This window comes from Syngnathus acus, chromosome 21, assembly GCF_901709675.1.
Source record: "Syngnathus acus chromosome 21, fSynAcu1.2, whole genome shotgun sequence".
Lineage (NCBI taxonomy): Eukaryota > Metazoa > Chordata > Actinopteri > Syngnathiformes > Syngnathidae > Syngnathus > Syngnathus acus.
The window spans coordinates 13,434,657-13,447,979 of NC_051105.1; the positions used below are offsets into that span (position 1 = coordinate 13,434,657).

At 47.9% G+C, this 13,323-nt stretch overlaps 1 long non-coding RNA gene across 1 annotated transcript; it reads left to right on the forward strand.

Moving 5' to 3' along the window:
- The first annotated feature begins 337 nt into the window (after nt 1–337).
- On the forward strand, nt 338–10,556 carry LOC119139737. Its single transcript, XR_005101435.1, has 2 exons — nt 338–727; nt 10,506–10,556. It is a non-coding gene; the product is annotated as an uncharacterized LOC119139737 (long non-coding RNA).
- The last annotated feature ends 2,767 nt before the right edge of the window (nt 10,557–13,323 follow it).

The window sequence follows — 13,323 nt, forward strand, 5'->3', positions numbered from 1 at the left end:
TAACCGCCGGACGGTGGCTAATAGAGCGAGCCTCATAAATCCCCAAGCAACCCTCAAGACGCTGAAAGTGAAGAAATACAAGTCATGCATTGACTTGGCAAATGGATTTTTTTCATTACGACTAGCCAGAACATCACAAGGGAAAACAGCATTTACACACAGGGGGAAGTCGTACGTGTGGCAAAGATTGCCGCAAGGATACAAGAATTCCCCGAATGTGTTTCAATCGACAGTCTTACAAGTTTTGGATGGCTTGGATGTCACGGTGTATATTGATGATGTGTTTGTTTCAAATGACACAGAAGAGGAACATCTAAACTTGCTGCAAAGGGTTGTGGAACGAGTCTCCGCTGCGGGTCTGAAGCTGAATCTCAAGAAATGCCAACTAGCCCGGTTCCAAGTGGATTACTTGGGATTCCAGGTGACCGAGGATCTGGGCATCTCGGAAGGATTTCGACAAAAAATCGAACGGATTTCGCCTCCGGGATCAGAGACAGAGTTGCAGCGAATACTTGGACTGTGCAACTATGTGCGGGATCATGTTCCCCACTATCAGAAACATGCAAGACCACTGTACGCGCGCTTGAAGAAAGCTCCGGAGAGCCAAAAAACGGCGAAGTGGCAGTGGTCAGACAATGACAATCAAAATTTGAATAACTTGAAACAAGCCGTCCGAGAAGCCGTGCGGCTTGAGCCACGAAGTTTGACAGTAAAACTTGTCGCGAAGGTGCATTGCGAGGAAAATGATGCAATGGTGACGGTCAGCAACGAAGGTGCTGGCTTGGTGGCTTTGTGGACCTATACCCTCTCCAGTGTCGAGAAGAAATTTCCCCAGGAGGAGAAAGAACTTGCAGTGTTAGCCAAGTACTGGAGCAATTTGAAAGACCTGGCACAAGGGCAAGGTATCAAAGTCCAAACTGGAAGCAACGTGCATCGTTTCCTTAGGAAGTCCACAATCGAAAGCACAAAAGCGACCAATACTAGGTGGGGAAGATGGGAGGACATCCTATTAGATCCCGACTTGGACATTGGTCCGACAACAAACTCCACCAAAAAGCAGATATTGGAAAAGGAAACAGAAAAAGAAAAGCCCTATGAATGGACTCTTTACACTGACGGGTCAAAAAAGGAAGGAGACCAGAATGCCCACTGGGGTTTCATTCTGAAACAAAATGGAGTGGAGCGTTGCCGCCGTAAAGGTAGGACACCCGGCAGCGCGCAGGCAGGAGAAGCTACGGCAGTGTTGGAATGACTGTTAGAAGCGGAGAAAAATCACGCTGGACGCGTGAGACTCGTAACTGACAGTTATTATTGTGCACAAGCGCTCAAATTCGACCTAGCCATTTGGGTGGAAAATGGCTTTGAAGGCACGAGGGGAAAACTAGTGGCCCACTATGAAGTGTGGAAGAAAATAGCTGAGTTGCAGCTGAATATGTGTCTTGATGTCGTCCACCAAAGATCTCATGTGAAAGAAGGAGCTCATTGGAGAGGGAATAATGAAGTTGATCGATACGTCCAAGAAAGAAGAATAATAGTTGTAGGGGCAGAAAACTGGGACAAAACCCCTCGCGGAAAAGTGGTCCCAGATGAAAGCGTAAGGCAGGTCGTGTCGGCAGTACATGAAGCACTAGGCCACGCAGGTCCGTTGCCTACGCGAAAAGAATTAGAAAAGCTGGAACTCTGGGTCCCTGACAGGACAATTCGTGCGGTCCTGCGTGATTGTAATCTGTGCAACAAATATAACGCAGGGCGACGAGGACATCGCACGGACGGATTGACGATCAGGAGTACTGTGCCGTGGGGCTCGGTTTGTATGGACGTAGCCGGCCCCTTGGGGATATGTGGCACTAAAGGTGAGAAATACCTTGTTGTGCTTGTTGACTCGATGTCAGGACATGTCGGACTAAAAGCAGTAAGGAAAGCCAACGCAAACAGCGTGATCAAGACACTGGAAGACGGGTGCATGTGGCTAGGAATTCCCAAAGAATTGAGAACAGACAATGGAACTCATTTCAAGAATGCCCAAGTGGACAAGTGGTGTCGTGAACAGGGAATAGTCAGAGTCTATTCGCCTCCGTACACACCACAGGCAAACGGGGTGGCAGAGAGAACCATTGGGCTGGTTAAAACCTGGCTGGGAAAAAATGCAAACGGGAAAGAATGGAGTACTAAACTACTTGATTTGGTTGCAGACCTGAACGGAAGGACTAGGGCCAGCCGGCCCTCCCCGTCCGAAGAACTCAACCAACGGCACTTTGTGTCACAGGAAGTGGGCAGGACCCAAGACGGCTCGATCCAGCATAAAGAGAAGTGTCGGTTCAGCGTTGGACAGAAGGTGTGGGTCAAGTCGAGAGACCTGAACAGCAAGACTGCAGTAAAGGCCAAGTACGACTGCTTGGACATAGTCAGTGCGGTTTTGGATGACAACACAGTACGACTGAAGAGGAAAGGAATCCAGGGGGTTGAACAGCTGAAGCCGTTACCGGCTGACCCAATTAAAACCAAGAAGTAACTTAGAAGATATATGGCAACCGACTACAGTACATTCCCGGCCTTCGTGCGCTTGGCCGCGCACAAAGGAGCGGTCATCGTAAGACGGTCGCCGTATGGGATTCAAGCCGGAAGGGCCCTAAATCTAGTGAAATTGGCCAAGGGGGGGGGCACTCCCGATGGACCGGAACATTTTCGCTGGACAAGGGTCGACGAAGCATGTGTCATTTGTTCGACACCAAATTTGTTGCCTACTAGGTGGTCAGGAGTAGGTTTCATGATGCCATCAAATATGACCCCCGACGTAAGAGACTTGGAGTTTGCCCTGAGGAACGAGGACAGGCTCCCGGTCAAAGTGCTGGATGCCATGGTGTGCCACCCTTGTCGGATCACCATCTTGGCAAGAATGGTGGTCTTTGCACAGTGGGAGACCGGACCGATCATAGATGCACGGGCTCAACAAGTGGCCACGTGTACATGCGCTTGGGACGGCGGTATACTGACATATTGCCCCATGTGTTTGGATCGCATGGCAACGGGAAAATTATTAAGAGTAGGTGAAGCACAAGGATGGCATATCACCAAGGCCATGACTCCCCTGGCAACCCTCTATCCAGTATTGGGGGGAGCAGCTTGGCCTGCATACGATCACAAACAGGCCATGAAGAATTTATATGCAGCCCTGGGCTATTGCTGGCCCTGGACAGGGCAAGCTGGCCGGCCTGCCGGCTGTTTCACGGACAAGGCCGACGAAAGGGCCTTGTTTGCTCGTGCATCAATTATTCCAGTAGGGGGCTGCACAGCATTAGGAGACCTGCTGAACGAGCCTTGGAAGCCAATCACCTGGGCCCGGGCAATAGCCCAGTTGGTGGCGTACAAGGACGCACCGTTGGTCGCAGTGGGGGCAGCCCCTACGGAGACCAACACAGTCGTGAGCAATATGTATTGCTACCGAAGTGTATTGGACATGAGTAACAAAGGATTTCAGTATGTAACGAAGAAGGGAATGTTTTGTTTAGCTCCTGGTAACAAAGTCGGATCCGGCCTTTTGGTGAATGAGGATGAGGCAGCACTGGTAGGGATTACAGTCAAAATGGCAATCATTCCCTATGAAGGAATATATTCGCTGGGAGTGACATTCGAAGCCAAACGTCTCAGCCATTTCTTCGCCATAATGGGCGCCGGAGTCCTGGTCCGGGCTATTCGCAGGGATCCAAGACAAGCGAGAGCGGAACAAGAGCAAGTCCCGATTCCGCTCAGCGGAGCAAGAGAAGAACGAGAGCAAATCCTGGTTCCTCTTCGCGAAGAAAGGGGGGAGCAGGAGGCCGCAGCAGCGGCAAGGGAACCTCAAGAAGCAGTTGAGGAAATGAGTGACCTGGAGCCGCCAGAGAGAGGAAAACGTCAGGAGAGCCCGGAGCTGGAGTTGACGCAGGAGGGTCTGCCTCAATCGATAATAACTAAGGAAAACGACGTTGAAAAACGCGGGGCGGGAGACTTAAGGGGTTTAACCACTTCTCTCCCCAGAACTACACCAAACCAGGGGGAGAATTTAGCGAGAAGCCCAAACGCGGAAGACGGTGGCGCAAGTCACCAAACCGGAAAGTTCCCGTCCCCCTCCCAGTGCTTGACGAAGTCATATCCGGCAGTTTGCCCCATGCCTGGCTGTAATGGGGGTGGGAACACCCGACCAGGGTCAAGTACCCACCGCTCGCTCGGAGCATGTCCGGTGTATGCGGGGACCCTTGAGGCGTGTCCTACGCCTGGATGTGATGGAAGTGGAAGCACCAGATGGGGACCGGACCGCCACCGCTCCCTCAAGACGTGTCCAATATTAGCGGTAAGGAAGCGAAGAGCATACGAGACTCGAGGACGGGTCGGCGGCCGAGCGAGCGACAGGTCAGAGGATACGGTGGATACCAGTCCTGAGGAACCAGGGCCATCCGCGTCTGACACATCGTTAGCAGAGTTGGCCCGAGCAGCTTCCTATTACACGTTGTGGTTTGACAAATCACTACCACCGCGGTGGGAGGAAAGTCGACGAGCTGCCGTGGATGAGCTGACTAAACAGTGGAGTCGGCCAGACTCCCCGGGCAGGGACAACGAATAAAGGAGTCCACAAGATTTTTTTTTTTTTTTTTTTTTTTTTTTTTTTGTGAATATGTATATATAATAACACTGTGTTGTAAATGGACTGTAGGAGCCAGAGTGAAAAAGACTGACAGCAGGGACTGCGGAGGCCACAGGAGGAAGGCGTGCCCATCCGACTTGGATGATGTCACAGGGGAGTGGCCAGTGACGAAGGAGGGGCTGAAGAAAATCTTGTATAACAAGAAGGAGAGGTACCAGATCTTCATTCGACCCCAAGGAGTGCTCAGCCATGAGCTACCCGCACGGAGCCAAGAGAAGGAGAACAGTGAGCTTAGAGGGTGGTGGGTCACCACGTACTCTCCCGGACTGCGTGGCTGTCCTTCCTAGCTGCGACCTCGCCGACCCAGGGGTCACACACACCGAGGCAAAGGGCTGGAACAATCCGGCCTTTGGCAAGAGGGCTTTACGACGGGGAAGAAGAGGGGCAAGAAATATATGTGAATAAGGAATGGATAACTTTGGAGCCAATCTATGCGAACGCAGCTTCAGAGAGGAATAATCCAGGGCCAAACCTGGATGGCACCTGGCCAGAGGTGATTCCTCCCCTGGACCACAGAGCAAGCTCAAGACCGGTGGAAAGATATGCTGTCCACCGTCAGGAGAAAGGAGTGACTTTCAGAGCGAACGATGGTTATGAGGTTCCTCGAATCTCACCTTTTTACGAAGAGCCGCTGGACCTGCTCGACTACCCTGAGGTGGATTGGGACACAATTGATTGGGAGCCGACCATCTCTCCTCGGCCCGCCTTACCAAGGAGGAGGTCCCGGGCGATGGACTGGCTGGCGGCAGTACTTATTTCAGTCATTTTGGCATGCGTCCTGGTCTGCTACGCGCTTCGAATGAGTACAACCCGGAACGACCTGATGGAGATGATCAACGTCAGATATGATGGAACACAGCTTTTCAACCAGACCTGTTGGGCTGTGGAGTTTGAAAGCATCACCGTGGAATGGAACGATTCCACGGCGCCTGACATTTCTGCGCGGCAGCTTTGGACAACGATGCTACGACGACCAGGAAAGATGACCGCTTGGCCGTTCAAACCAGGGGCATTTCCGCTCCCTGGTAATCAGGAAGACAAACGGAATAAGACGAAGAGGGACATCTTGAGGGAAGTGACTCTTTTTTCCGACCATTTTGAACGCGTAAATGGGACACGACATGCCAGGCACAGCATCAGTGCTTGTGATATTCGGTATTTTATGGCACCCAGAAATTATGCCAATCTGACAATAAGCTTGATTTGCAAAATAAGACTGGAGGGAAAAATTGTTAAGAGGAATTGGATTTACAAGGAGGGACATGAGCACGCAGAATGGTATAGTAATGCTTCGTGTGTCCCGTTGCCCGAATCTCAAGGTGGTTATTGGGAGAAAGGCAGTAGGAGGCCGGAGGAATTTTCATTCCCAGCTCCGATGAAAAACTCCACTTGCCACGGTACTTATCCCGGCTGGGAACCGTGTTGGAGTTGTTTAGATTTACTTTGTGAGAAAACACCAAATTATTCAAACAGTAAGCGTCGGCTTACCAGGGTACGTCGAAGCCGGCCCGACGAAAGGACGTCGGCGTTCAGGGATTGCCAGAAGGTTTATAGTGGGTTAGATTCGTGTTATTTTAATGTGGGACAAATTTGCAGTGACAATTACCATGTTATAATGTGGGCGTATAAGTACCAAAAATTGATGGCCCCTGTCACAGCCTCGACAAAGACAGGGAGGATATTCAACCCTAATAAAGGTCCGGTGGATTTTGAGTTTTGGTTGAATGAATCGTTGCCATGGCTGTGGCAGGTCGAAAAAGAAATTGCTGTGCCAGCCAGGTACCAAGGGGGACACCGGTTGTACACGTCCGCGAGACAATTATGGGTTCAGCGGTGCCCACGCCTGACGATTTATTTACAGTGATACCGGGGGACTTTGACAAAATTGACCGATGTGTAGTGGGGAAGATTCATGTTGATCTGCATGGTAGGGACTGGACTGTTGGAAAGTCGCCAAGATGTGACCTGGATGAGATCAAACGATCCGTCTTAGGCACTAGGTGGGTTCACAACTGTACCAGTCTCTTGGCAAACAGAACAGTTAAAGGGGTGTTACAGGCATGGTCTGAGGTGGCCACAAGAGTTGCCGCGAAAACGTGGTGGGGGTTTAATGGGTATGAAATGAAACAATGGGTGATACCCTGTTTAAATGTAACTACAAATTATTGGGTCCAATACCAGTTTATGGCGACAGTATATTCAAAAGAAACTGATATTTGGCCCACGGGCATGTATTCCCCCTATATCTATGTGAATCCTCGGCCTTGGTCAATGACTTGTAACACTGATAAAACAAAGTGCCTAGTGGCCCTAGCTCGTGAACAATGTATTACATTGCCTAATTGGAAAGAATATTGTGCAGACAAATATCAAGACGAGAAATACAGAAGTGTGGAGGGAGCCTTGTGGGAGTTGAACTCGCCGCAGAAAACGTGGAGACGTCAGCCCTCTAGCGACCGACAGCCGTGTGAAACTTGGTTACAAAATGAAGGATTGCTTAATCTGAGTAGACCTGTGTCAATTCCATATCGGCTGCCAGCTCTAATACAGATTGCGGAAGGGCGGGCGTTTCGAAAGAGCCTTTGCGAAGGCCGACAGTTTATGGGATTTGATTGGGTAGGGCCAAATAGGATTTTTAATAATGGAACATGTTTCTCCCCCGGGGAACATTGGATCAAGTGTGGCCATGGAAAAAATATTGACGACTGTACTTGGTTTGAAAAGATCGGATCGGCACTTCAAGCGGCTAAAGACGCCGCGATAGGCGTTATTGGTGATGTAATTACTGGCGCTTTGACAGTGGTGCTGAAATCGGCCGGGGCGGGGATATTATTGGTGTTCGTTTTGATTGGGGTCGCGATCGTAGCGGGCACTGCCTTAAAAGGAAATGTCAAGAGACTTCGAACTCTGACAATTATTGGGGCGTCACTACCTACGCGGATGACACCCCTCTCAGGAGGGGGAGTCAAGATTTCTTCTTAAATAGAAGGGGTCGGGCGGTGGCCGCACATTCGGGCCAGGGAAGCTCAGTGACTGAAGATTTCGGGGAGACAAAAAGAAAATAAGAGAAAACAAGCAAAAAAGGGAAGATAAAAAAGGAAAGTAAGAGAAGTCATGGCGAGTAATGCAAGTATTTTTATTAATCCAATGGGGAGGCCCGGAGCGCTAAAAGTGAGTAATGAACCTCAATATTGGGTTTTGTTCAGCATCTGGGCGGCCTATTGCTGTTCTGGGTCATGGGACTCGCGACAAATGACTAGGCCGGTGATTTTGGTAATGGCAATTCTCAAAGTTTTGCTTTTGAGATTTTTGTACAAGATATACACGATGGGCTTGGGTCTCTTTGTCGTGTATATGCACGGCCGAATATATTTGGATCCTAAAACGTCCAGAGGCATCGCGGGGATTGTGCTGCTTTGTCTTTGGATGGCTTTAGAAATAGGATCAATGTTTTGTTACTATGTCATATTTGGAGTTATCATACTAGAAGCAATATTAGTGATAGGATTGGCCGCGCATGTGCTTGGAAAAGTGTCACAACTGGACCGAAATGTTCGTTCCTCTGTCACGTGGAAAAAGCGCACGGCCAAACTAATTCTCTGGTGCACAATATGGGGGCTATTGTCAGTGTTGCTTTGGAGCGACATAGTGGACCAACTTGTGATGACGACATGGTTTTTTACATACTCGGTCTTTTTTCCTCTCCCGTCCCTTACGGATAGAGGAGGGGAGCCGAGGAGCCCCCCTATTGTGCGCCATAGGGCGGGTAGAGGGTTTATGATTTGATATATTACATTTGTGCTTCCATGTGTTCCAGATGGTACACCGAGTTGCGGATGCACCGGAGTGCGTCCTATGCGGGGTGAACCGTATGAAATTGGCCTGGGTGATCGGAAAGGCTTATGTGGGGGACTGTTGTTACCCGGCCTGCTTTAATGTGGCTTGGCTAGTCCCAGACGGAATTTATGTAAAGGAAGGGGAGCGGTACAGCTTGGACCATCTCGGATGGGAGGGATATGCGGATTTAATGTCCACCGCGACTCTGCTCGACACGTCTAGAGGGTCCCTGTCTACATGTACGGTTCTCCTCGAGGAGGCTGGGGATGCTCACGGCACCATTTGGCCCCTAACCCACATGACATGGCGCCAACAGAACGGCGCTCGATGCGTCACATCACATTCACAGTGTGGCCGCTGCTTGACCGTCAGTCCGGTTCACCGGCGGCTGTCTGCGGACTTTTACAACACCCCGCGTACAGGGCGCGACTCGCCTCAGGGGATGGAGCAGCCCAACGGGGCCCCGGTGGGACTTGTCCGGCCTGCACGTCGGGACCGCTGTTTTGGACATTGGTCCCTGGATGGGACCTTCGTTGAGTGCGGAGTACCATGCGATGAGTGCTTGGAGCGTCAAGCTCCTGACGGCATCCGTCGACGTGAGAATCCTGGCTCCAGCGGCGACATTCCCCCCATTTCACAGGCTGGCTCCCCACCGGGAGCTCCGTCTGTGTCTGAGGACGACGTCGAGGCTCGCGATTGGCACGGAGATGAGGCGGACGATGAGAATGACGCCGAGAGTACTGCCACAGGGATTTCGACACCTCCGCTGCTGAGAGTCCTCACGTTGGAAGCTCGGAGGGACGACGACGACCCTTCTGATCGCTTGACCCGCCTGATCAACGCCCTTGCAGAGATCGCCAGACAGGGGGATGGGACAACGACCTGCCCTACATCTACAACCGCTGAGGTTGTGAATATCTCCGACGATGAAATGACTGATTAGCTCATGAAGTGGGTTGTGGACGGGGTGATTTATTACCTGCTTCTCAATCCAAAGGGGCCGTGTCATGTAACATGGAGTGGGGGGGGGAAACAAATGGTGCATAAAGTGAGTATGGATTGCTCCCAGTAATAAATTGGCGGGGCTGACATTCCAAATTTTAACAGCAGATGGTGCAAAATTAAGTGGGGGAATATTGAATGAATTGGCAAAGCTGAAATTCCAAAATTCTCCAAAAGATGGAGCCAAACCGGTGCAGGAGACCAAAGAGAAAGAGGGGTCGGATTATGGAACACACATGGAAGCACAAAAATGGTTTTTATTTGTATTTCTATTTTACTTGCTTGGCTGAAATATATTCTGTAACCGCTTAAAGCAATATTATCACAGAATTAGACTAAGCTGCCCACCCATATAAGAATAGGGGTGTGTTAAAAATTGTTGGAAAGGGAAGAACAAATGAGTTTTTATTTTTATTTTATTTTTTATTTTTTTATTTTCTTTGCTTGGCTGAAATATATTCTGTAACAGCAACAAGCAATATTATCACACAATTAGGAAAAGAGGCCCACCACGAGTGGTGTGTTAAGAAAAAGGTTAAAACATAAATTCAAGGGCTTTGATTTCTGATTTAAATGGTTGAGTAAAAAGTGTAACTTTGAAATATTGGTTTTATGAAAGGAGAAGTGAAGAAAAGAGGAAATAAGGTGCTTGCCGGGGGTTTCTACAGATTTTTGGTGGAAAGAGAGTGGGGTGGAACCAGCTGCTCAAACCGCAAGGTTATGACTCATAACTTATGAGCGTGGGAAACTGGACAGTATAGAGGCCAGCGGACACCTGCTCAAACCGCAAGGTTGTGACTCATAGCCTATGAGCGTGGGAAGCTGGACATTATAGAGGACATTATAGAGGACAGTATAGAAAAAAGGGGGGAGGGCCAGAGAGGTCTATAAAAAGGTCACCTTGGACATCTGCGGGGCTCTCTCCCGGACCGCGTTCATACGTGAAGAAGCCCGTATGAGTTTCAAGACTTTTTCTACAGCCTTCAAGAGCCTTGTGTGAGACGCAAGATCGCTGGCCTGGATTAACTTGGATTTACTCAAAGAATTGGACTGGACAACTTTGCATGAGAAACTAGGTGAGGGGAGACTTCTTCTGTATGTACGCAAGCGGAGGAGACAGTCATCGGGTAGTCTGTCCTCACGGGGCCTAACTAGTTTCCAAATTGGATTTTAGAAATAAAATCGAACTGATCACTCGACTTTATTTCCACCAAAAAGAAAATAACACCCAATTGGTAGCTACCTTTTCCCTCTTTTCTGATTTTTGTTTTGCAATCAAAAGTGCTCCGGGATTGAATGATTTTATTTGCAAGTGTATCAGTGAGTGGGATTGTTCAGTTTTTGGAGGATTGAGATTTGTAATTCTATTTCATGCTTCTTCAATAAATGTGTTTTATATACTCATTTAATTCGTGGTGCGCTAATTTGTATGCAATTAATTGTTTGAGGTTGGGTTGATAACTCAGTTTATAAATAGGAGATTATTATGGTATGCAAACATACCATAATAAATAACAATAAGGAAGGTTTTCAAATTCGACTTTTCGGATTAGTGTTAGAGCTATAATTAGTAAATGTCCTTCGGGCACGAGCCCGTTCCTGTTTCTTCGGGCCGCGTCAGAGGCTACTTTGAATGATTTTGAGGGACTAATTTGCCTTCAAAATAAATTGCAAGATAATAATACTCCGATTAAATCATTTTAAATCGTATTAAGTAAAATATTATTTTGTTGGAAACAATCGAATTGGTGGAAGCACTCTCACGGTTAAGTGTTTAAATATATCATGTTAAAATTAGTGATTTAATGCATTAAATCCATTCTCACACACTATCATTGACATACTTCCGCAAATGGGACTTTCTTCGGAGAAATAGGAAGTAAGCTTGTTACTTCCTCAAACCAAGTAGAGCGAGGCCATATCAAAAGTTATTTCGACAAAACTAGCGCTAGGGTGCGCTAGAGCAACGAATCCTTGAGGTCTTAACAAAGACATCTAAACAATATCCGTAGCGTAATACCAGCATCAAACAACCGAAGGGAGCCATCATTACGGCGCGGTCATATTGACGACTCGCCTCGAATAGAGTTACTCGGCTCGCGCGTCGGATGACTTAAAAAGGATTGGCGTCGTAAAGAAATTAGATTGATTCTGGTAGAATTAATTTAACTCGGGTGGTCAGCTACGGACGAGTCCCTTCACCCCCGGCTTATTGAACCCGTTACAGGGGAGCCGGTGCCACTTTAATAAAGTGCGCGTTTGACACCACCTATTGGCTACAAGAAATGAACATTCTTTGATGTTTTTCTCTGAGCGGGTCAACCAACTTCAAATTTGTAAAATTTAGGCAAAGAGCGTGGCTATTATGATACCGCAAAGTTTGACGATGCTCTGTGACAATAAAAACTTCTGTAACTTAACTCAGATGATTTTATTTTCTCAAAATGTTACACATTTGATGATAGTCCAGACTTGAAGACATCTACAAACTTGTTTTTCATCATACTGGTGTTGCCACCTACTGGCTACAGAAAATACACATTCTTTAACGTTTTTCTCTGAGCGGGTAAACCTGACCTACTAATATTTGAAGGGAAGAGGCCTTCCTGATACTAAAACATGAAGTTTGTGAGTTTTCGTTGCCATGGCAACAGAGATCCCCAAGAACATTACGTTTCAGGGTCTGATTATGCTTCAAAAATTAATGAAACTTTGCACACATATCAGGCTTGGTGAAATCATCAAAATGATCCTGTTTTATCAAAATCTCACACATATGATGAGACATTTACAAACTTAATTATCATCCTAGTAGTAGCGCCACCTACTCGCTACAGCGAATTAATGCTTTATTCTTTGATGTTTTTCTCCTAGCGGGTTGACCAGATCGACTTTATAGTTGCTCATTAAAAGATTAACGCCTTCACAAGACGACACCCTCAAACATGAAGTTCACACGTTTTCACAAAATGCGAATGTCACAGTGTTCCCCAAGAAGACAATATTAAATTTGAGGGTCTAAACTTGCAAGAAAACTTGTGAAACTTTCCGCACACAGCTGGCTAAATCATCAATTATGTATTAATTTAGCACGTGATTTTTAAAAGATGGCTCAGTAGCATCCACTACAAAATTTCAACAAAGCAGCCCCATTTGTACATTTTACCTCAAGCTATTAAAATGTGGTGGTATGCGTTACAGAATCAGAATCAGCTTTATTGACCAACTTTGTGCATGCCAAACAGGAAATTTGACTCCGGTTGATCTCAGCCTCTGTACAACATTTAAGTCACTGACAACATTCAGGTAATTGACAATATTTAAGTGTCGATAGCAGGATGTTATTGCACAGTGATGTCTCTGAGTCGCTATGAGTGGCGTGAGTTCATCAGAGCGACAGCCTGGGGGAAGAAGCTGTGTTTGCTGGTTTTGGCGTACAGCGCTCTGTAACACCGTCCGGAGGGGAGGAGTTTGAACAAACTGTGTCCTGGGTGAGAAGGGTCTGTGGAGATGTTACTTGCACGTTTCCTGGTCCTGGACAGGTACAAGTCTTGGATAGATGGGAGGTTGGTCCCGATTATCTTTTCCGTAGACCTAATTGTCCGTTGCAGTCTGTGCTTGTCTTGTTTGGTGGCCGATCCAAACCAGACAGTGATGGAAGTGCAGAGGATAGACTGGATGAAGGCAGTGTAGAAGGTTTTCAGCAGCTCCTGTGGCAGGTTGAACTTCCTGAGCTGTCTCAGAAAGTACAACCTCTGCTGGGCCTTCTTCCGGACAGAGTCTATGTGGCCGGTCCATTTCAAGTC